At 36.3% G+C, this 24,854-nt stretch overlaps 1 pseudogene; it reads left to right on the forward strand.

Moving 5' to 3' along the window:
• The first annotated feature begins 19,117 nt into the window (after positions 1-19,117).
• LOC143600395 (putative E3 ubiquitin-protein ligase ARI1) lies at positions 19,118-24,654 on the forward strand (annotated as a pseudogene).
• The last annotated feature ends 200 nt before the right edge of the window (positions 24,655-24,854 follow it).

A 24,854-nucleotide genomic window follows, 5' to 3' on the forward strand; every position in this document is an offset into this window, starting at 1 on the left:
TATTCAATAACAGATTCACCGATGTTTCATTGAAATAGGTAATAAGAAAATTAAGCGAAATAGAATCTTGAACTTAGAGTCTTCAATAACAGTAGATAGGTATGTACAGAGACCAAATTAGGATTTTCAACTTAGTTCTCAAGATAATTCTAATGGGCCTAATTAGAACATGTCCAAAGGCCTTCACAAACCGTAACATCATTTTGGTCTAGTTTCTTGTTAAATAAGTAAAAAAGATATAATAAACGTATAGATTATATTAAATCAAGTTCAGAGTAGATTAAAAAAGCCATGCACGAAAAGTTAGTTTTCACAAAAAAAAATGAGATCTAGCTTCTATTTGGCTGGGGTAATGGAATTGAGGGGGGATGAGAGGGAAGAACGAATAGAATGGATAATGGAATTAAATGGATCATTATTATTCATTTATGTTCTTTGGTTAACCTATGGGAATTGAATGAATTATTACTTTATGTTAATTGATAGCAAAAAATAAACGTAGAAATGAAATAGAAATGATAAAAATTACTCCTATCTCAAAATAAAAAATACCAAAATGCAGAAATTGCAATGGAGACGGTGGTGGCGGCAAAGGTGGTGGTGATGGTAATAGTGGCAGTGACATTGGTTGTGGTGGCTACATCGATGGTTGTGGTAGTGGTGGTCAAGCGGTGGTGGTAATTTTTGTCATGTAGTGTTGTCAAGAGAGTAGGGTGAGAGCCGGCATTCGCAAATGGGTGTTTCCATTCTCCCTATTATTCCCGCATACCAAACGTTAACCTAGTGTTATTTTCACTCTATGGGCAAGATTATTTGGCATTCACATGGACCATGTGAACATGCTCTACGGCTAGGATTATTTTATAGGTAGGCTGAGTATGCGAATGGGCTCCCATTTGGGGGTACTATTTTGCGGATATGCTTACTTTGCGGATAGGATCCAACTGTGGTTAGTAATTGTTATGTGCCTTAACCATGCAGGTGGAGTCAAGCAAAGTAACGTTTGATGCATGACTAATTCAAATGTCTTTTATCTAGTTTTTATTTAAATAATTAAGTTGTTAGGAGTGCAAGAATAAAGGAGATTTTGAGGGATGCCTCTTGTTTCCACGTAACTTCTTTTCCAAGTTCCTAGGATCTAGTTTGACTTTGTTTGTGTTATCTTCTTTATTATTCTCTCTATTTGCTTTATGGCTTCTGTCTCTTTTCTTTGGCTATTGAATCAAACCGTTCGACCCACATCAGTAATTTGCGGATGCGCTCCCATTTGCAAATGGGTCATTCAAGTTGAGCTCAATAGTCATTCTTGTGTTATGCAACCATCCGAGAAATATTTTCCCAAGTAAATACTAGCCACTAATATCTAATACGGTTTATTTGGAATCTAATAATCCATTGCTTACTTTCAAAGAAAGTCGTTAACAAATTAAAGTTTTGAACAATAAGTTAAGAGATCAGGGTAACGGAGTATTTTAAGATTAAGACACTTAGAAAATCATGCGACTTTCTAGATCCCCTCTCTATATTAATAAATGTGTTTGGGGCCGGTATGAATACATTTAGTGTCAGGTAAGTTTGGCAATTCATGTTTTTTAAAGCAGTCCTTCTATGGGATAGCCTAGGCCCTTGTATGGGTGTTAGTTAGGCCCTTTCATAGGTGTGTGGCCCTTGTATGGTTGTGAACCTTGTATAAGTGAATATTAGATAACGCCTTTGTGGCGTGAGTCGGTAGTTCCAATTACATATGTCAAGTCGGGAAGGTTATATTGATTGTCATGATTGGATTGACTTGATTTAAACACGATAAGTAAATTTATGTTATGTGCTTCGGCATGATAGATGTTATGATACTTACACAATAACTTTCAGATAGTGTAAAGCTAGAACCCACTCAGCGTGTAGCTGAATTGTTGTATGCATATCAGGTTAGCCTATTTCGATGATGGGGAATAAGAATTTGTTGAAGCACTGCATGTTATCCATGTAGCTGGTGGCATCCAATCAGTTTCAGTTTAGTTAAGTCCCGGTTTAGTTCATGTACTGGTTTTATTCTAAAGACAAGTTGTATCAGCTTTATTTCCGCAGCTATTATATAATTCAAGGCCTAAGAACTATTTATGCGTGTGTAAATCCAACTCATGACACCCCTGGGTTAAGGGTGTTTCATAAAACCAGATTCGAGCTGTCATATCTACCGACGGTTGTGAGTTAAAAATACCACTTTTTTTAGGTCAGATACTTTCAATCTGAACACACTTAAGTTCAAGAATACATGCATTCCAAAAATTCATTGGCAAACCAAAAAGTGTTGGGTAAATTATTAAAGATCAGTTGAAATATAGTGGTCGAAGATAGCGGGGTAAGTAAAATCTGATTGATATTAAAGAGTGATTCAAAGTTAGCATGTCCTCTCCTCGGGCTTGGCGAGTAAAAGCCTACGCTCTTCAAAATCTGAAAGGATCCGTGATGTGGGCCCAAGTGTAGAAGACCAGGCCATTATGTTTCTGGAGGCCCAAGATCGCGCTGCAAAAGGGGCTTCACGAAAATGGGCATAACTTGGCCCACGAAGCTCTGGTTCTGGCCCATTACCAGTCAAATCGAAGCTTGAGACGAGAAGCACGTTGTGGCAAATAGCCTACAGCGGTTTGGCCCCTATCTGAAGCCCAAAAACGCCTTCTAAATAAACTTATGGGTCATTTTATGTTTTTTCAGCACTTTTTATGTTTTTATTTTTGGGTTTGTGTTCACTACAACAAAAAGGGCTTTTTAGTACGCACAAAAGCGTCCTAAAATGCTATTTTAAAGGACGTTTCATTTAATAGGACCAGCGAGAAAAGCGTTTCATGTAAAGGGGTCGTAATAAGTCTCGGAACTCAAAAAGCGTCCTGATATCCCGAATAAGATTATGAAACCAATTTTATGGTCGCATAATATATCCATTAACAACTCAAAAGCGTCCCACTAAAAATATATTAAGAAACTTTTACAATGTTTTAACATGTACTTACATACCTTTAATCTTTTGATACACATACAAGAGTCCTTAAAAATTAATTTATAGGACACTTATGATGTAACATTATAGGTACTTTAGTACCAAGAAAAAAGTCCTGATATCCCAAACAAGATTATTAAACCAATTTTATGGTCGCATAAGATATCCATTAACAACTCAAAAAGCGTCCCAATAAAAACATATCGGGACACTTTTACAGTGTTCTGACACGTGCTTACCTAATTGTAAACTTTTGATATACATACAAACGTTCTTAAAAATTAATTTATAGGACCCTTATGATGGAACATTATATTACCAAGAAAAAGGTCCTAATATCCCAAACAAGATTATGAAACTAAATTTATGGTCTCATATTATGTCTAAGAACAACTTAAATAGCGTCCTAAAAAAACATTTTATGACACTTTTACAATGTTCTAACATTTAATAGGACAAAAATTCGAAGTCCTAACAAATTATATTATACAACCCTTTTTTAAACGCCCCCACACACAATTTTACGATACAATTATGGGCATCTAAATAATGGTTTTTTTTAAACAATAAAAAGACCATCAACATATATAATCCTAATAGTTATTGTGTATAACATCACTATTGAAAGAAATAAAACTTCATTATATTAAATAAGCTTATTCATAACAAAAACACTAAACATAATTAAGTTATAACATTATCCAACATAAACTCTTGTAACATTCAACAAAAATATTAAAATAAATAAAAGAAACAAGCACCATAAAATCTCGAGTCATCCTGCGTCCTCAATCCTCACGTACTACCTACAAATAAACAATCCATGTATAAGCATCAAGTTCCACGTTAATAAAATTACTCGTATCCCAAGTTTAACAAATACATACCGAGATGAATGGACAAGACAATGCGATAGATGCACCAATAAATTCTTGAACTGTGGAAAATAACCCATATGGTCTCTATCTTTGGTTTGGTTTCGGTTTTTGACCTTTTAGTTTGTTTCGTTATGGTTTAGCTTTTCCAGTTTATAGTTTCGTTTTGGTTTTATTTTTTCCGATTTATAGTTTCGGTTAGGTTTCAGCCTTTTCGGTTTTTATTTTTTTTATTTTTGGGTTCATGTCGGTTCAATTTTTTTGGCTGTTTTCATTTCCTTTTTTTTTGTTTACTCTTTTTAGTTTCGGTTCACTTCGGTTTTTTTAGTTTTGGTTTGGTTCTTAATAAAAATTTAGTACCAAATGCCATAACAAATCAGGCTTGAGTGCTTGACTTTCTGAAGTCAACCATAATATCATGAACTATTAATTACATCACAATCTGATTTGGCTAAGTCTGGGCTCAAACCGAAATAATAATCGAGAACTCTCTAACTTTTTATAAAACTGGTTGGTTTCTGATTTATTGGTGTTTGGTTTCGTTTAGGCTAACCTTCGATTTCGTTTTTTTGGATTGGTTATGTTTCAATTTTCCGGAAATTTGTTGCGGTTCGGTTTTAGTTTTTCCGCCTGTTGGTTTCGGTTCGGTTTCAGTTTTCTCGGTTTTCTATCTCTTTTTTTGGCTTCATTTTGGTTAAACTTTTCTGGTTGTTTTCATATTATTTTTTTGTTTCGATTCTTTTAGTTTCTGAGTTTCGGTTCAGTTCGTACAGACGAAGAGATGATACTTGGCTCGTCCTAGTAATAATTTAGTACCAAATGCCCATACCAATTAGGTTTGACTTTCACAAGTCAACGATAATATCATGAAATATTAATCACACAGTACTCTAGTTTGGTTAAGTTTGGATTCAAACCGAAACAGAAGTCAATATATCTGTTTGAGGTTTCAGAAACCATTCCGTTTGGTTTCGGTTTTTATTTTTCAGTGTTTGGTTTTGTTCAGTTTTTGGCTATGGGTCGGTTTCGCTTGTGTTTTGGCTTCACTTTTACAGTTTTTAATTACGGTTTGGTTTTTAGTTTCAGTTTTTGATTTCCTTTTTTTGGCTTCGTTTCGGTTCAGTTTTTAGGACCTATTTTGACACTAAACAGAACGGCTTGACCGAGAAACATATTATAAGCGTGAATTAAACCTAAAAATGAATTCCTCAGTTGCCTTCTATGTTAAAAATGGTAAAAATAGTAATATTGTACCTTGTCATCTAATGACATTGCCAAAATTTACACTTTCCGAGTTGACCCGTTCCAAACACAATGCCAACGGCCCAACCTGACCTGCATTTCATATAAGAAAAAAAAATCAATTTCCACACATTGTTGGTTATCATAAAATTCCAGCTTTATTATTATGACAAACAAAATTGGTAGTGTTAGAACTTAGAAGGGTATCATAGTACAGAAAGAATAGATGATGAACAAATGATTTTGAGGTACCGATTGAAGATGTCCAACTTGCTGTCTGCTTTACTCACAGTGTGCTTGGAGCGAGAGCCTTATAATTTGAGAAAAAGAGTCCTTTGACATCAATATCATAAAGCATTATTGTATGAAGAATGCATCATCAAGGAAAGATGTACCTATGCAGCATCAACTCCAGTTCACCGTCAACAATGCTCGATCCACCAACGGAGCTATCTACCAAAACACCTTCTGCAATCCCAAAACCCAGTTCTTGATTCAACTAAAAAAACATAAAATTATTATTATTAAAAAAAACATTTCATAAATCATTAAAATAAGCAAAACCCAGTTCTTGATTCAACTAATTTTGAAAAAATGACCTGTATAATTATATTTCTTGCCTATTTGATCGATAATAGCTGGTTCCGAAGAGTTTTCAATCTGCTATAGCATCCAAATTCATCAATTCACCAATTGCAGAGACGGAGAACTAAAGTTATGCTCAAATCCAATAACATACAAATCAATTAGAAACCCCAACTCAACTAGCATCCCAATTTATCAAATTTTCAATTGAAGTGACGGATAACTAGCAATTGAACCAATCAATGAGATTGGTGAACGTAGGGCAACAGAACAGTAATGATTAATTTGTTTGGTGAATAAATACATACCTTTGAAGATCCGCGTTTGCTTATGGATTTTGATGCGAATTGAGGAATTGGGGGCAGATGTATTATTATTTCATAGGAGGGCGATAATAAGTGATGTGCCGGTTTTCGTAAAGGGTCTTCTTATTTAGGGTTTAGCCGTTTAGTTTAGCCGTTTTCATGTAATATCGCCAACTCCGACCACCCATTGAACCTTATTATTGTTTTGTTAATTTGTTAACGGGGCAAGTTATTCTACACACCGATAAAAATGAGAAGTGTGAGAATTCATAAATAATTGACATGTGTCAAATGAGGACCAAAGTAAAAAGGGTATAAAGGTAATTGTATACATTTTATCTCTCCACATGCAAGGCACATGTTAATACCCTATCATTTTAGAACGTTTATAACTTTTTCGTATAATATTTTTTTTTAAAAATTTTTTTTATCATAATAACAAGCGTTTTTTTTATCTTTAATATGAGTATGATTTTTGTTATATAAAATTTAAAACAAAAATCACGTCATTGTGTCTTTTCGCACACCATTGTGTCTTTTTCGCTTATCATTGTGTCTTTTTTCGTCATTGTGTCTTTTCGCACACCATTGTGTCTTTGCGCTTATAATTGTGTCTTTTTTCGTCATTGTGACTTTTTCGCACACCATTGTGTCTTTTCGCTTAACATTGTGTCTTTTATCGTCATTGTGTCTTTTTTCGTCATTGTGTCTTTTCGCTTATAATTGTGTCTTTTTTCGCACACCATTGTGTCTTTTCGCACACCATTGTGTTTTTCCGCTTATCATTGTGTCTTTTTTCGTCATTGTGTCATTTCGGATACCATTGTGTCTTGTCACTTATCATTGTGTCTTTTTTTGTCATTGTGTCTTTTCGCACACCATTGTGTCGTTTCGCTTATAATTGTGTCTTTTTTCGTCATTGTATCTTTTCACAGCATTGTGTCTTTTCAGTTATCATTGTGTCTTTTTTCGTCATTGTGTCTTTTTTATTCATAGTGTCTTTTCGCACACCATTGTGTCTTTTCGCTTATCATTGTGTCTTTTTTTGTCATTGTCTTTTCGCTTATTATTGTGTCTTTTTTCGTCATTGTGTCTTTTTTCTTCATTGTGTCTTTTCGCTTATCATTGTGTCTTTTTTCTTCATTGTGTCTTTTCGCACACCATTGTGTCTTTTCGCTTATCATTGTGTCTTTTTCGTCATTGTGTCTTTTCGCACACCATTGTGTCTTTTTTCGCCATTGTGTCTTTTCGCACACCATTGTGTCTTTTTTCGCCATTAATACATGTTACACAATAACTTGAAACGTAAAACACAATGGTGAATACGTATAAAACAATGACCTAAAACGCAAGACACAATGGCGAATACGTATAACACAATGACCTAAAACGTAACACACAATGGTGAATATATATAGACAATGACTTGAAATGTAAAACACAATGAAAACAACATATTACACAATGACACAATGAACAACAAAAAAACACAATTAAAAAACCCATTAATATTTTTTTTATTTTTATATAACAATATGATACTCATATTAAAGATAAAAAAACGCTATTATTATGGTAAATTTAAAAAAAAATAATAATGTCGTATGAAAAAGTTATGGACATTTTAAAATGATAGGGGAATTGGCATGTGCCTTGCATGTGGAGAGAGAAAGTCAACAAATGTGGGTTATTACCTTACTGCCATTTTCATCAATTTTTATTTATTAAATTAATCTCAGCCATTCAAATCTAAGCTCAATGGACTGGATTTCTTCTCACCCTTCTCATTTTTGTTGTCTTTTGTATTTTAACTTTACCCTTTGTTAATTATTAAACATGAATGTTGTTTTAGATCTAAAACCAAAAACTTTATTATTGTTGTTGAATTATAAATGAATAACTAGTATTTTGTTTTGATGGAGCACTGAAATTGACTCGGAAATAAAATGAAACAATAAACTATTACTTTGTGTTTGGTTGGTATGCGGGAAAAGATGAAAATTAATAAAGATTAGGTACGAGTGACGGTGGTGATAGTTGGCAATGGCTGGGGGCGGCGGGTGGGTGACAACAGTGGTTGTGGTGGAAGTGATGTAGGGTGAAAGACAGAAGTATATGAAAAATATAAATAAAAAAGGGTTGGATAAATTAATTTGGGGTGTTTTAGAAGGGAATTGAACAAAAGAGATAATATATGATTTCATTCTCACCAACCAAACACCATTTTTTTCATTATCTCATTTCTATTTGGCAGTTCTATTTCGTCTCTCATTTTTTGCATACCAACATACTATCCAAGTGAAGTAAATAGTTTTTGAGAGAAGAATGAGCGGGCTAATTGTTTGAGTGGGGGTTTTCACTTTGAACCTTAAAATGATAAATGACTCAAATTGTATATAACAAAAATGCAAGTTACGTAGGGGAAAAAACCATTTTTTTAATTTAAGTTCATTCTCTGCCAATCCTTTCTAATATATATATATATATATATATATATATGGGTTAAAATAAAAAGAAATAGTTTCCTAAGAATGGTAAGAATGACATAAAATTTGATGTTTGGAAACTATATAAGCTAATGCCTTAACGTACGATATGTACGCGAGACGCTCAAAGGAAAAAAACAAAGGCAAAGGTACTAAACGCTCAACCAAACCCCAAAACGCTCAAAAACGGTTTCAGCAAGACATGATTTATATTCCCCGTGTTACGAGTTTGTTTTATATTATTCGTTTCAAATATTTATATTTTTTTTTTGAATTTTAATTTTATTTATTGTGACGAAGTTAATAATATATTTTAGGATTTGATGATGAAAGAATTTTATAAATAAATATGATGTTAAACTACACGTAAAACCAATCAAAACTAGATTAAAACCCCCTTATTTAATTAAAGAGGAAAGTGAATACGGTGCTGTTAGACACCTAACCTTACACGAAAAACCCATCAAAACTACGTAGTTTTGATAAAAACTTAAGTAATTCATGTTTAACAAATTCATAAAAAACTGAAATACCTAAATCACGTTCTTTATTTTCTTCCTTTCGTCCCTACACATCAACAATTCCATTCCAAAAGAAGATTTGTGAAGATGAAGGAAGCAGTAGGGCATATAGCAGTGAATCATTTAGACATGATGGATTTCATATAACTCTTGAATTAGTCGATAAGGTTGTTGATTAACTAAACCTAAATTCTTCTATTCACAATCAGCCTTCTCTTTAAATTAATAGATAGATATATAAGATCAATAAATTGGTTATGCAATAAAAATAAATTGGCTATGCGATTATGAACACTTGGAGAGTTATGGCAGAATACAATTAATTGGTTTATGTTTAGGATTAAAAAATTGACGATGTACAAGGATGAAAGAATTGGTGCTTTCTTTTTGGGTATATAGGGTTTTTATTTTATTTTATTAAAACTACGTAGTTTTGGTGGGTTTTTCGTGTAAGGTTAGGTGTCTAACAGCACTGTATTCACTTTCCCATTAATTAAACTACCTTCCCCTTTTATGATAATCTTTATATAGTAATCTTGAAGGTTCAAAACATTTTTTTCCTAAGTTTACCTAAATTCTACCACAAAACATAACTCGGTTTTTAATCCTTTGGATCAGCTCGTACGTTTTGGCCTAGAACTTATTTGTTCCTGAAGTGACAAAGACTTCACTAGTCTCCTCCATTTATAAACCCTAGCTTTGACCACTCAGAAGAAATTTTTGGTGTTGATGCCAATTTGAGATCACGAGGTTTTACTCTGTTTGCTCGTTTTCAATCTGGTTCAAACCACAAAATCAGGGTTAGTATTTCGATCTTCAGGTCCTATTACAGTATATTATAATAATACCACAATGATTAAGCGTCTTATAAAGTTTAAAGTTTTAAAACTCAAGTATCAAGTGTCGCAATAAGTTATGTTATAACGAAATTTTAGCGAATAAGCGTATTATAAAACTGATGTTTATGACTCATATATCAAGTTTCATATTACGGTGTATTACAATAACACCACAATGGTTAAACGCCATGTAAAGGTTAAAATTATAAGACACAAGTGTCAAGTGTCATATTAAGTTATGTTATAATAAAACTCTAGCGAATAAACGGCCTATAAAACAAATATTTTATGATTAAAATATCAAGTGTTCTATTACGGTGTATTATAATAACACTGCAATGATTAAGATTCCTATAAAGGTTAATGTTATAAGACTCAAGTGTCAAGTGTCAAGTGTCCTGTTAAGTTATGTTATAATAAAACTCTAGCAAATAAGCATCCTATAAAACAGATGTTTTATGACTCAAATATCAAATGTCCTATTACGGTGTATTATAATAACACCACAATGATTAAGAGTCTTATAAATGTTAAAGTTATAAGACCCTAGTGTCAAATGTCCTATTAAGTTATGTTCTTATATGACTTCGACTAGAAAGGGTCCTATAACACCGAATATGTATGACTTACCTACAAAGTGTCCTATTAACTTATGTTATAATAAGACCTTTGGTGATCAAGTGTCCTATTACATTACCACATAATGGGACACAAACACCTACATGTCTTATAGATAACTTTATTAGGTATTACATGTTAAGTATCTTATTAAGTTATATGATATTACGACCCCAATGAATTATTCATCCTATTAAATAACTTTTTAGGACACCGGTTATGTAGTGTATACTGTAAAAGGACCCCAAAAGTTCATTTATCATATTAAATAGATTTTAGGACCCTATTTTACAAGCATCCCACACAAAAGGTCCTAAAAAGCCTTTTTTGTTGTAGTGGTTTGGCCCATGGACTTTTTTGGGCCCATTTCGTATTAGAAACCTTATTTATATGCTGATTATGTAATATGAATCAACATACTTGAATATTATTAATTTTCATTTTCTCTTCATTTTCCCTTGACCTTTGGGTGGGATTTGGGAGTTTTGAAGTTCATCATGGGTATTCACTAATCAACGTGATTCGATCTTCGTTTTTGTTTATACCGCTGCATCAGTTGGTATCAAAGCGATACAATTACTGCTTATTGTTGTTGGGTAGACCTTGGGAGTATGATCAAAGTATAGACCTTGGGAGTATGATCGAAGTATAGAACATGATGGACGGTCCAAAACTTATAGCTTCCTGTTTGGTGGGGTGAAGATAACGCTTGTTCCTAGCAAGCCCAAACAGCTAGCCACAAAGTCTTCGGGTAACCTGTTGACCATTAGTCAGTTTGAAAATGAGTTGGTGGAGACAAATAGTGTTTTTGTTTTGATAGGGAAACCGGTGCCCGAGGAAGTTGAGATTCCTGAAGCTTTGATTCCTTTACTTGAGGAATTTTTAGATGTTTTACCTAATGAATTGCCGGATGGGCTGACACCTTTGCGTGACATCCAACATCATATTGATTTGGAGCCTGGTTCACAATTGCCCAATAGGTCACATTATAGGATGAGCCCGAGAGAGCACGAAGAGTTGCGCATATAAGTTGAGGAGTTGATTTCTAAGGGCCATGTTCGTGAAAGTATGAGCCCTTGTGTTGTTCTTGCTTTGTTAACTCCAAAGAAGGATGGCACCTGGCGAATGTGTGTTGATAGTCGAGCCATCAATAAGATTACTGTGAGGTACATGTTTCCTATTCCTCGACTTGATGCTTTGCTTGACCAGATTTGTGGTGCTACTATTTTCACAAAGTTGGATTTGAATAGTGGTTATTACTAGATTCGTCTTAGATTGGCGATGCCTTTTGGTTTATCAAACGCGCCTAGTACTTTTATGCGGGTGATGAATCAGTTGCTCAGGCCTTTTATTGGGAAGTTTGTTGTGGTGTATTTTGACAATATTCTTATTTATAGTGCTTCTTTCAGTGAGCACATTGTGCATGTCAAGAAGGTTTTGGCCTTACTTCGCAGAGACAATTTTTATGCAACAACAAAGAAATGTGTGTTCATGATCCCTAAAGTTTTGTTCTTAGGGTATGTTATTTCAGGTGATGGGATACAGGTGGATGAGTCTAAAGTTGCAGCTGTTCAGAGCTGGCCAACTCCTACCACCATTACTAAAGTCCGCAGTTTTCATGGGCTTGCTTCTTTTTATAGACGATTCATTCCAAACTTCAGTTCTATTATGGCCCCTATGACAGATTGCATGAAGGGAAAGACGTTTGTATGGATAGAGGGGGCAGAGTTAGCTTTTCAGGTTATCAAGGAAAAACTCACTACCGCACCAATTCTGGTATTGCCTGACTTTTCACAAGTTTTTGAACTTCATACTAATGCCTCAAAGGTTGGGATTTGAGGGGTCCTCAGTCAAGGGGGTCGACCTATTACTTATTTTTGGAAAATCTAACAGGGGCAAAGTTGAGATATAGTACATATGACCTGGAGTTTTATGCTGTGGTCCAGGCTGTAAAACATTGGCGTCACTACTTGTTTCATTAGGAGTTTGTTCTTTATACGGATCATGATTCCTTGAGGCATATTCGTAGTCAGGACAAGGTGTCTCATAAGCAAGCAAGATGGATGGCTTTCTTGGAAAATTTTACTTTTGTGGTGAAACACAAGTCTGGGGTTTCAAATCGGGTGACAGATGCTTTGAGTAGGAGGAATAATTTGCTTGTCTGTATGAGGGTTGGTGTGCCGGGTGTAGACACCTTCATGGAACAGCTAATGGTGGACCCTTATTTTTCTGTTGTTTTGCAGGATGTGCAATATGGGAAGAGGTCAGATTTTCTAGTGCATGACAGTTTCCTTTTCAAGGGAAATCAATTATGTATTCCAGATTCAATCCTTCGTCTTCAAATCATTCAAGAGTTACATGGTGAAGGGCATGTTGGAAGGGATCGTACTTTACAGTTGGTGCAAGTTTCTTACTTTTACCCAACTATGCGCAAGGAAGTAGATCGGTTTGTGAAACGTTGTAGGGTCTGTCAAGTGTCAAAGGGAACCACTACTAATGTTGGGCTCTATATGCCTTAATCGGTTCCTTAACAGCCTTGGGTTGATATTAGCATGGATATCGCGTTGGGATTACCGCATACTCAGCGTGGTCATGATTCAATCTTTGTTGTTGTTGATCGGTTTTCTAAAATGGCTCACTTTGTTCCTTGTAAGAAGACGACATATGCAGTTAATGTAGCTCAATTATTCTTTCGAGATATCTACCGGTTGCATGGGTTACCCACCCCGATTGTGTCGGACCGGGACACTCGTTCTTTTAGTCATTTTTGGCATAGTCTATGGAAGATGGTGAATACTCAACTCAATTTCAGTAGTGCTTACCACCCTCAGACAGATGGGTAGACTGAAGTGGTTAATCGTTCACTTGGAAATTTATTGCGGTGCCTTGTGGGTGAACATGTGAAGGCCTAGGATCAAAAGCCATGTCAAGCTGAGTTTGCTCATAATCATGTTGTCAATCGAAGTATCGGGTTTAGTCCTTTTCAAGTGGTTTATTCTACTCAGCCACGGGAACCCCTTGACCTGATGTCACTTCCTGTTCCTGGTTCTGCACCCAAGAAGGTGAAAGATTTTGTTGAAGGGCTACATGAAATTCATAAAGATGTGCATGACAACCTGGTTCGAGCCAATTCAAAGTACAAGCAGGCTGCTGATCAAAAGCGACGACATGTTGAATTTGAAGAAGGTGATTTTGCCTGGGCTGTTTTGACAAAAAGATTCGTTTTTCTGTTTGGGAATATAACAAATTATCTGCTAAGAAGATTGGACCAGTGGAAATTGTGGAGAAGATAAACTCAAATGCTTATCGTCTAAAGCTGCCGAGTCACATTCGTTGTTCTGATGTGTTTAATGTGAAACATTCGCTACCTTATTACGGAGACATTTATGATAATGATGGTGCTACTGATTTGAGGTCGATTTTTTTCTATTCAGGGGGAATGATGTGGGCTCAAGTGTAGAAGACCAGGCCATTATGTTTCTGGAGGCCCAGGATCGCGCTACAAAAGGGGCTGCACGAAAATGGGCATAACTTGGCCACGAAGCTCCGTTTCAGGCCCATTACTAGTCAAATCGGAGCTTGAGAGAGGAGCACGTTGTGCGAAACAGCCTATGGCGTTTTGGCCCCTGTCCGAAGCCCAAAAACGCATTCTAAATAAAGTTATGGGTCTTTTTATGTTTTTATTTTTTGGTTTGTGTTTGGCCCATGGACTTTTATTAGGCCCATTTTGTATTAGAAACTTTATTTATATGCTGCTTATGTAATACGAATCAACAGACTTGAATATTATTAATTTTCATTTTCTCTTCATTTTCCCTTGACCTTTGGGTGGGATTTGGGAGTTTTGAAGTTCATCACGAGTATTCACTAAATCAACGTGATTCGATCTTCGTTTTTATTTATACCGCTGCATCAGTTGGTATCAGAGCAAGAACAACACCGATACAATTATCGATATCGTGTCTAATGAATTGGGACATTTTGCAATGTTATTTGTCGCCATAGGTACAGTGACTAGTAATTGTTTTTTATTTTATTTTATTATTATTTTTTACTATTTTTATTTTTATAATTTTATGTTTTAATTGCCAACATGATTTTATGACTTTTGAGTTTGGTTTTGAAGTTTCGTCTATCATTTGTAACCTTTAATAAACAGTAGTAGGTGTGTCCGCTCATTGCGGCGGGAACGCAATAGGGATGCAGTCGGTAGGAGTTCAGTTTGCGATGTAGGAGCGCTGCAATGGGAATTCGGTCAGTAATTGTTTAGGGCACTATGGCAGGGGCTTGACGAGCATTTGATCGTGTTTGATTAGACTCATGGGTTGTATAACTGAACAAATGAGTTATACAGTTGAATAAGAATTGAAACTATTAGAATTGTATATAATGAGTTTACTATGAATTCCATCCATTATTGGCCCCTACGTCGACTATATATCATTTAGCCTATAGCCTAACCAAAACAAAAATAATGCATACAAGTAATAATAACATGTTATCATAAAGACATGTTTTTTCCATTATGAAATTCACCCGAGTGGAGGTGTAATGGTTGGCTCGTACCACCAACATGAAAAGCTAGGAATCTGAACTATAGTGACGACAACAAGTATCACACGTGCTCATTTTAGTTCCAATATACTCCGCTTCATCTCTTCCTACTGTTTATTTTTTTTGAGGAAATTTTATCCTAAAAGATTTTCTTAAGGATCTTTTATCCTATACGTCTTTTACTTAAATTATTTTCCAAATTATCAATAATGCTAAACTTATATTTAACAAGTATTTGAAAATAAATAAACAAATAGATAGTCAAAAGATTTATATATTAACTAGAATAAGCCCCAAGGACTTATCCAAAATTACTTAACCCGGACTTCACCATACGAAAAGATGGACCATCCATCCGGGTTAAGTAGGAGTTACTAACAGTTCATAAAGTGCAGGAAATTAAAAACAGGGGCAACAAAGGCTTCATCCCCGCAAACAGAGGATCCCTCCACCTTTGTCATCCCCGCCAATTGTCTTAAGGATCATAGATCCTTTATCCTAAATACTATTGTTTATTACAGACCGTAGAAATTGTTCATAAAAACATCAACACCAAATAAAAAGTGGGCTCGGGCCTTGTCTTTAATATCCTTCATCGCCCACTTAAGCTGCATCATCAACCGCAACATCATCTCCCCCTTGCTAGCTTCAACCGCCTCCTTAACGCCACTGGTCCCAGCCTCGGTGTTCTCAAGCATCTCCTCGTCGTCCTCACCACCAAGTTCGTCAAGAGCAGCCTTCCATTTCTCAACATCCCAAGCCGACTTGTCGAATGCGGGATCACCGGCCTCCATCGCCATCTTGATCCGCGCTTGGAAGATTGACCTAGCAGCCCACGCTTTGGCTTCATTAGTTGCCTGCTCTACTGCCTCTTGACGTTGGGCTTCAGCTGAGGATATCTAATCCTCCAATTGTTTCTTGAGTTGGATCATAGCCTTATCCTTAGCAACCGCAGCCTTCCCTAACCTTGCCATCTTCTCACTCATCTGAAGGATAGTCTTCTCATAATAATCCCTCAAAGCAACCACAGACTACCAATAAATTCCATGTCAAAATTGGGACAATACTGGATCCTAAATCACCAAAGTAGAAAATACGGTATACTTACGGAGCAGACAATGTCGCAGTGAGTCTCGGGATCAGAAGATCTCTTCATCTTGGAAGCTGCATATTTGGCCCTGGTAGTGGCGGTCTTGGGCTCGGAGCTGGTACCAGCCTTTGAAGCCTCCTTCTTGACAGCAGGAGAAGTAACCATGCAGTCGATGTCGTCAAGAGAGAACTTAAGTGCAGACTTTCCAGATTTCTTGGTGCATGTGGAAGAAAAATCGACAGATAAGTATTCTATTTTATCCTAATTACTTTAAAATTATTAACTTACTTGACATGCTTGAACTCGAGGGGATATCACAAAAGCCTTCAACAAAACGAGCTTGAAAGGTTCTGACCGTGGTATCCAGCTCCAGGAACCGTTTCGCTTTTTCTTTTGCTCCAAGTAATTTGCTCAATGAAGCGAAGTTCTCAACTGCAGATAACAAGAAATAGTAAGGATTAAAGTTGAAGAATAAATGATCCTGCTATTCCTTAAGGATCCAGGATCCTACCCCTCGTGACCCACGTTGAAGGAAGATCAGTCCCCCTGGTATCGAGTCGCGTTTAACGAAGAAAAACTGATTCTTCCACACGGAATCATTTAACGTGGCTTTGGAGATCGGATGGGCTGTCGGGGCTTGGATTTGAAAATAAAATGGGAAGAACCGAAGGTAGTGAGGGTATACAGATATGACAACTCCGGAAGGCCAAAATCGATTTTTTCCTCCTCAACGATTCTTTCGATAGTGATAAGAACTCTCCAAATCATTGGCATAGCTTGTATGTAAGATATGCCGGTAGAATCAAAAAAGCTTTGGGTAAAAGGCGGAAAAGGGTATTTATAGCCGATAAGAAAGGGAGTTTCCGGAAAGCAGATCCAAACCTTGGAGTAAATATCGCATCTAATGCTGGATTCGTAGGGTCGGAACAGGGTTTCTGGAGGAAATAATGTATGAAAACTGTCGACCTCGGGATCCGTGAGCTTACAAATGTCAGAAGATAGGTTGGAGAGCAGACCTTGGGGTTCCATTTCGACTAGTTCAGAACCACCGGACGACTGTTCGGAAGGTTTAGAATGGGCCGGAGAAGAAGAAGAAGCGACGGACATGGTTAAAGAAAATAAGAAACAAGGGTTAGAAGAATACATGATGCGTCGGATGAAGGTGTTTATAATCAAAGATATAGGGCGGCATATATAGACGGTTATAATTAACCTTGGGGGCTAAATGGTAAATTTTCTGGCAAAACCGTCCCATCATTCAGTTTTCACGGGATTTCAAATTTCAAAACGATAGTTGTGCTCCACTGTCACCCGCCACTTTGGGGGCAATTGTTAGGCCACGATTTTTATACTGAGGATCCTTTATCCTTGACTGTCTTATGGATAGTTTATCCTTGAAATATACATCAGGATATAAAGGATCGACGATCCTCGGTATTGTTTGTTTACTAATGATTACGTTTAGTATGGTGATGTGTTAGAGAGGTATATCAACTGTAAGACGAACTTGCATCAATTATCCTCACAAGACAACCTTTAGCTGGAGCATGGATCCAGGATCCTAATTCAACATAGCTAATTATGGACGAATTCTCTAGAAGATTGACATTTAAATAATAACAACGGTATCTAGACCCAGTCTACCGCTTTATTCGCTAGTGAATGGCTATCTGCACGTGGTCAAACAGCACGTTGGTGAAGAATGGAAGACTAGCGGATTTATAGGATGAAGTTGTTAAGTTTGTTAATTACTTTTTCTTATATATATACGGGATATGATCGAGCTAGATACACACATTGTATTACATACACTCAGAGCAGAAATCATTACTCTCTCTATACACGTTAGCGATTATTGTAACATCGATCTAGTCTCTACAACCATTTGTAACCCGATTTTTATCATTAATAAAGTCGACGGTGATAGTTTTCACCGTCCGGGGGTTTTTTGTGCCGGAGGTCACGATAATCACATACTCATCGACCAAAGGTTACCTTGTTGATCCTTGACCGAAAGGATTTAATCAACGATTACTTAGTTAATATTTGATTGAAGAGATTCGACCAAAGATTACCTTGATAAGTTTTGACCGAAGTAAGACTATCTTGGTTAAGGGCTTTTTCCCTCGTGATCAAACCTTTGTGTTCACCAACATTACGCATATACATTTGCCATTATCGAGTTAGCACCTCACCTCACATAACAGATTTAGATACTTGATCCTTAGCTGATTTTTGTCCAAAACAAGCACCCTATCCCCGAGTCGGGACCGGGAAAAAATGTTATCTTAGAGTGTTTATTAAATAATCGAGTATTAATTTATCGAGTTTCTACTATAATATGTTGCTAAAAGTTCACATAATGATTAACGTGCAAAGAAAACTGATGAAACTTATAAGTACAAAGAAAGTAATTTTGGATGTATAATACTTTGTTGTTTTTATATCGTTACATATATATAACATTTACTTTGTAATTAAATTTATTATTATATAAATTAAATATTATTATATTAAATAAATAGTAGACTTGTTTAGTCTCATGGACCCCTACCAATCTAGCTCGATAGAGTGTCAGTGAAGATCTGAACTGGATGCCGTTATGTCTCAAGTTCAAATCGGATTATAACTGGGTTTTACCACAGTGGGCCTTCAGGTGACTCGTTTTCTCTGAAAGATAAAATGGTGAACTTAAGCTATCTAGTTTTGTTTGCGATCACGGCCATATGTGGTCATGTTTTGCAATTGGGTTACCCCAACTTGGTGTTGGTTAAAAAAAGTAAACTCGATAGAAGCCGCTTCTTGCTTATTGAATAAACTTTTCATTATAATTGGTTGTAACGTTCTCATATAGTCATAGACAGCCCACGAGAGTTGCTTAACGTATTTATCAACCCTATTACCCAATTATGCTACAAATAATATGATTGCATTAATTAGATATATAGAGAGGGTACGTAATTGTAACTTAATATACACTCTAATATTATTATTACGGATCATCATTATATTATTATACAACAAACAACACTAAATGGATTCAGATAGTAGCGATTATTACGATTACGACTACGGCGACGGTGACGTTGTTGAAGTCTCCGAGGCTGATTCACGAAGCTCCACTGCTTCATCTTGTAAGGTAATTAATTAATTAATTGATGTTTTTAATTAATAAACGTAAATTTTGTTTTTTTTAAGGTTTAGGGTTTGTTTTTAATTATGTTTTTTTTGTTCAAATGAAACTATGATCATTCATGGGTATTGATCATATTATTAAAATAAAATAAACCCAGTTTTTAAAAATGATTGAATCAGTATGAACTTGAATACTATTTGATCATCTCTGTTTTTTAATTATTATTATTTTTTAACATTATGAACCAAGATTGATTATGATCTGTTCTGAGTTGTTATTCCTCTGTTTCTTGATTTGAATATTAATCTGACATTTTATTCTTACCTTAAAACATAGGTTATCACAAAAGAATGCTTACTGGCTGCACATGTGAGCCCTGTTCTTTATAAGACTGAGGGGTGTGGGGGCTTTAGTGGGGGCTCCAGCAGAGCCAAGAACCAATAATATTATGACGTGTGGCAGAGAGAGAAACTGGATAAGTGGGGTGTTGGAGCCCCTGGCCCCTGGTGTGGAGGAGCTCCAGCAGGGGCTCCAGCAAATTTTTATTTTATTTTTTTATAAATATATTCAAACAACGTATTATTAAAAAAACTCATAAATTATTAAAAAAACACACATTAGGTGGAGGGGCTCCAGCGAATTTTTTTTTTTTTATAAATATATTCAAACAACATATTATTAAAAAACTCATAAATTATTAAAAAAAACACACATTAATAAAAAAACACATTAATATCTAAAAATATAATAAAAATTAAAGTACTAAAAAGAAACATTCTTCTTATTCTTCGGCTTGGTCTTCTTCGATCAACCTCTTACGGATACGTTCCTTTTGTTTTTCCATTAGCATTTGATCGACCGGATTTAGGTTACTGAAGTCTCTAGTAAGAAAGTCCAAATCTCTCATTCGAGTTTTTTCCTTTTTGTCATAAGAGACCACCTCCATGGTTTTGTTGAATTTATTGAGGGATTCAACAAGATTGGCGATATTTACGGCTTCCCCCTCAGCCGGTTTTTTCCCCATGGCGTCCCTTCCCAATGGCTGCCTCCTCGGTGGTGAAGACGTTTCCTCCTCCGCAATGTTTAGGTCGAATCTAACGCGGCAATCCGACCCGGTTGAAGTGCTATACGCTCCAGACGAACTAGTTTTAGTCCGTTTCGGCCCTACTTCCGCATCAAAGTCCCGCGCCACCAGCTCAACCCACTTGGAACACCTTTTCAACCTGTCCCACAACTTTAAATCGTCCCACGTCTTCACCATCCCATACCTCCGCAAACACTCCTGCTTCCACTCTTCGACCGTGAAATTGTAAACCGCCAAATCATCACTGCCACTTGGTCTCATACGACCGCTGTTCCTGTTGAAAAGATTAGTAAACAAGCCGACAAATTTTCTGATTTCGGACCACCGACCCGAAATCATATCGGCGTTCCGCTCTGTACTCCCAACGAGCATGTAGAACGTCTCCCTAACCTTTGTCCAAAAAATCTTTCTCTGTTGGTAGTCGGCTGCAAAATGAATAAATAAATTAGATTTCCATTTAACTTTTTTATTTAACTTTTTTATTAAAAATATTTTTTAAAAACGTTAAAACAATTACCGCAACGCCGATCCTCAGAAATGACTATCCAAGCCCGACACAAGGCTTCCTTCTCATCCGATGACCACAGAGTGGTTTTCCGTTTCGTCCTCGGAGTCGAAGCCGGTTCCGACCCGTCCGTTGCAACTGGTTTTTTCCGGTGGACGCGTCTTTTTGGTCCCGTAGCTTCACCTTGTGATTCTTGTGTCTCTGGAACAACAAAGTTAGGAGACGGTTGTGTGTTGGATGGTTGAAAGCCGGATGATTCTTGCGGCTCCGAATAAAACATTGGTTGGTGCGGTGACGACCATAAATCGTCGTCAAGATAATCTGAATCAAGGTTTGGGAACCAATTTCCAGCCATTTTTTTTAAAAAAAGTTGAGAAGATGAATTGATTTTGGGTGAAGGTTTGAAGTTTTGGTATAAAAAATGGGTGAAATGGAGTATAATTATATAGAGAATATATTTTTTTTTGTTTTTTTCGGCTCCCCAACGGTCCCAAAAACATCAAAAGGTGTGCCTCCTCTCTCTCTTCTCCCGCTAACCAGCTCACGCCTGCCTTTATTTGCCCGCTAGCGCCCCGCTAGCGCCCCTGGTGGTGTGGTGTTAGCGCCTGGGGGCGCAAGCGGAGGGGCTATAGCGCCCCCGTTGAAGCCCCCACACCCCTCAGTCTAACATTATTATTATTATTAGTTGCACATGGTGATTAGGTTATGCATAGTGGAGGGGCTACAAATGAGGGCGAATTGTGACACGTGGCGTCCAGTCAGCAAGGAGTGGGAATTTGTTTTTGGGGTGTAATGGTGTAGGGGCTACAAGTTGGGCACACAGTATCTTTTTTATTTTTTTATTTTTATAATTAAACTAATTAAATAAAAATTAATCTATTTAAATAATTAAATAAAAATGCATTAAAATTAAAAAGAAATACAAAAAAAATACATAAATAAAAATTAAAAAAATACATAACTAAAAAAAATACTAATATCCATAATATTCGCGCACTTTTTCAATTCGTTGTTGGTGCAATAATGCGGCCTCTTCGTGTAACCCGGCCGCTTTGAGGGATTCGTATTCTTCACTCATTTATCGCAATTTTAGCATAGCTGCAATCTTTTCGTGTTGTTTGTTGCTTTCTCTCATGGCATCGTTGAGTTCGTCGACACACTTTTTGTGTTTTTTGATGATTTCTCTCAAGGTAGCGGTGAGTTCCACGGAATTCGGTTGGTTGGGGTTGTTTGTATGATTCATTTTGCTAGATTTTTTGAAGAATTTGGGTATGAATTGTGTATGAAATGGATATGAAATGGAGAAGAAGATGTATGTTTATATAGATATATATATATATATTGTTTTAATTAATTAATTAATTTTTTTTATTTATTTTTGACCGTTGAAAACGGTCATAATAATAAAATAATAATATTTTTAAACACGCTCAGGCAACAATATAACCCCGCCCCCGCCCCAATTCGCCCACATATCGCCGGGGGGGGGGGGGGGGTGTTCTCGCCCCTTCGCGCCCACAATTCGCCCGAGCCCACGCCCACTACACATGGCCTTAGTGACATGGCCGTTCCCGAGAATCGATAAAAGATTTTGGGCTGAAGACGAGAAAAAAATTGGGTTTTTATTGGTTTTGAGGGCATTGATAAATGATAAGATTTGTCTTTAATAATAAGGGGTGGATTCTAAGATTATGTTATTTCCTTGTGCAGAAAGAAGATTTACAAAAAGGATTTGCTATCTTTAAAAGAGAAGCATGCAAGAACTCTGCTTATACATTATAGGTGGGATGTTGATAAAGTCTCGGAAGTGCTCGTGATCAAGGGAAAAGATCGGCTATATGAAGAAGCATGTGTGACGGTACATGATAATCGTGATAGTTCTTCGTTACCAAGATCTTTTGTAACAACCTGTGAAGTATGCATGGAGGAAGTTCCTGCCTACAAGATGACCACAATGGATTGTGGCCATTGCTTTTGCAACAACTGTAAGTAAAAACATTTTTTATTTAAACGTTTTATTTTACGTTTCAGAGTCCTGGTATTTAACGGGATCAGATAAATCTTAGTTTGTGCTAGGCAGGTGGCCTCCACTTATGGTAGGAAACCTCCAGTTTTCCAAATAAGAAAAAAAAAAACAGAATTTTAAGTCAAATGTATGGAAACAAGAATTTAACACTGTTTTTACATTGCTTCCTTTATTTATTTAAGGTTGGACGGAACACTTTCTGGTGAAGATAAACGAGGGTCAAAGTAGGCGCATTAGTTGCATGGCTCACAAATGCAATGTCATTTGTGATGAAGGTAAAATCAGAACCTCTGTGAGTCAAAAGGACCCTGATCTCGCTAAGAAGTTTGATCGGTACATTCTAGAATCATATATTGAAGATAATAAAAGGGTAAAATGGTGTCCTAGTGTTCCACATTGTGGATATGCCATTCGTATCGACTATGACGAATATTGTGAGGTTGAATGAGCGTGTGGTGCTCAGTTTTGCTTTAGTTGTTCTGCAGAAGCACATTCTCCTTGTACGTGTAAAATGTTGGAGCTTTGGACCCAAAAGAACAAGAGTGGTAATGACTGGATGAGGGTCAATACAAAAAATTGTCCCAAATGTCATAAAGCAGTTGAAAAGAATGGAGGATGCAATCTTTTCGTATGTATATGTCGTCAAGGATTTTGGTGAGGATCTTCCCGGAAAAACTGATTATGTGATTATCACAATTTTGTTTTAAATGTTGAATGTGGTAAGTTGTTTTTAAAAATCTGCTCACTTTTTCGTGCATTTTTTAAATCAAGTTTAAAAAAATTTAAAAGATGTCATGATTTCTTATGATATCCTTTTATTGTTATCTTATTTGAGTATAAGATTTTAATATTTATGTATTGAATATCATATAATGACTAGCTATTTTCTGTGAATATGTAGTTGGTTATGTGGTGGAGCAACCGGTTATCAACACACCTGGACGAGTATAGAGGGTCACACATGTAAAGTAGATCGTATGGCTAAAATAGAACGCGAAAAATCTGATAGTTTGCGTTATATGCACCATCTTGATCGTTTTAAAGCTCATAAAGACTCTTTGAAGGCCGAAACCGCTCTGAAGGAGGAGTTACAGTCAAAGATATCGACTATGGAAGATCGCGATAAGAATGTTGTGGATTATAGTTGGGTGACAAATGGAGCTGACAGGCTTGTTTTATCTAGACGGATTATTGCATATTCCTACGTGTTCGCTTATTATATGTTCGGTGATGTTTTTCTGAGTGAAAAAATGACAAAAGAAGACCGGGCCATTAAACAGAGCTTATTTGAAGTGCAGCTGCAGCAGGTGGAGAGTCAGATTGAGAAACTCTCACTTTTTCTTGCGGAACCGTTTGATGAATACCCTGAAGATAAATTTAAGGATATTAAAACGAACATCATGACACTTACTGTTGTTATGGATACCGCCAGCAAGAATCTGTGAGTACATATTCTCTTGATTCTTTTTGAATTTAATGTTTAGATTTTGCATTCTGATTACAAAGTTGAATGCAGGTATGACTTCATTGATAATGAGATATTGCGTACTTTGGGAACACCGATTAACATTGCGCCTTATCAATCCAAGGGTGTAGATAAGGCCGTGGAGATAGATTAGAGTTTTTTTTATTATTGGGTACCCAATCACCCAAAACATCATAATGCGCAAACCCTTGCAAACTTGACACGCATAGGGTTCAATCCGTTTTGCAATCAGTGATGAAGTACCGATCGTCAAACCATTTGACGATCATCTTGTATTCTTTGCCAACTCATTGTTTATCACGTGCCTTGGCCGAATTTTAAAAAACTAAAACTGATCGTCAAGCGGTTTGGTGATCAGATCACACCAAAAAGTAAAAGTAAATGCAAAAGTGATGTGGCATATCATGATATCAATATTTGATCACCAAACCATTTTGTTATCCATTTAACTTTATATAATTTTACAAAGGCATGCGATAAATGATAGTCAGTAAAGAATAAAAACTG

The sequence above is a fragment of the Bidens hawaiensis genome, unplaced genomic scaffold (assembly GCF_021521415.1).
Source record: "Bidens hawaiensis isolate Kalapana, Puna unplaced genomic scaffold, B.hawaiensis_p1.1 tig00054027_1, whole genome shotgun sequence".
Lineage (NCBI taxonomy): Eukaryota > Viridiplantae > Streptophyta > Magnoliopsida > Asterales > Asteraceae > Bidens > Bidens hawaiensis.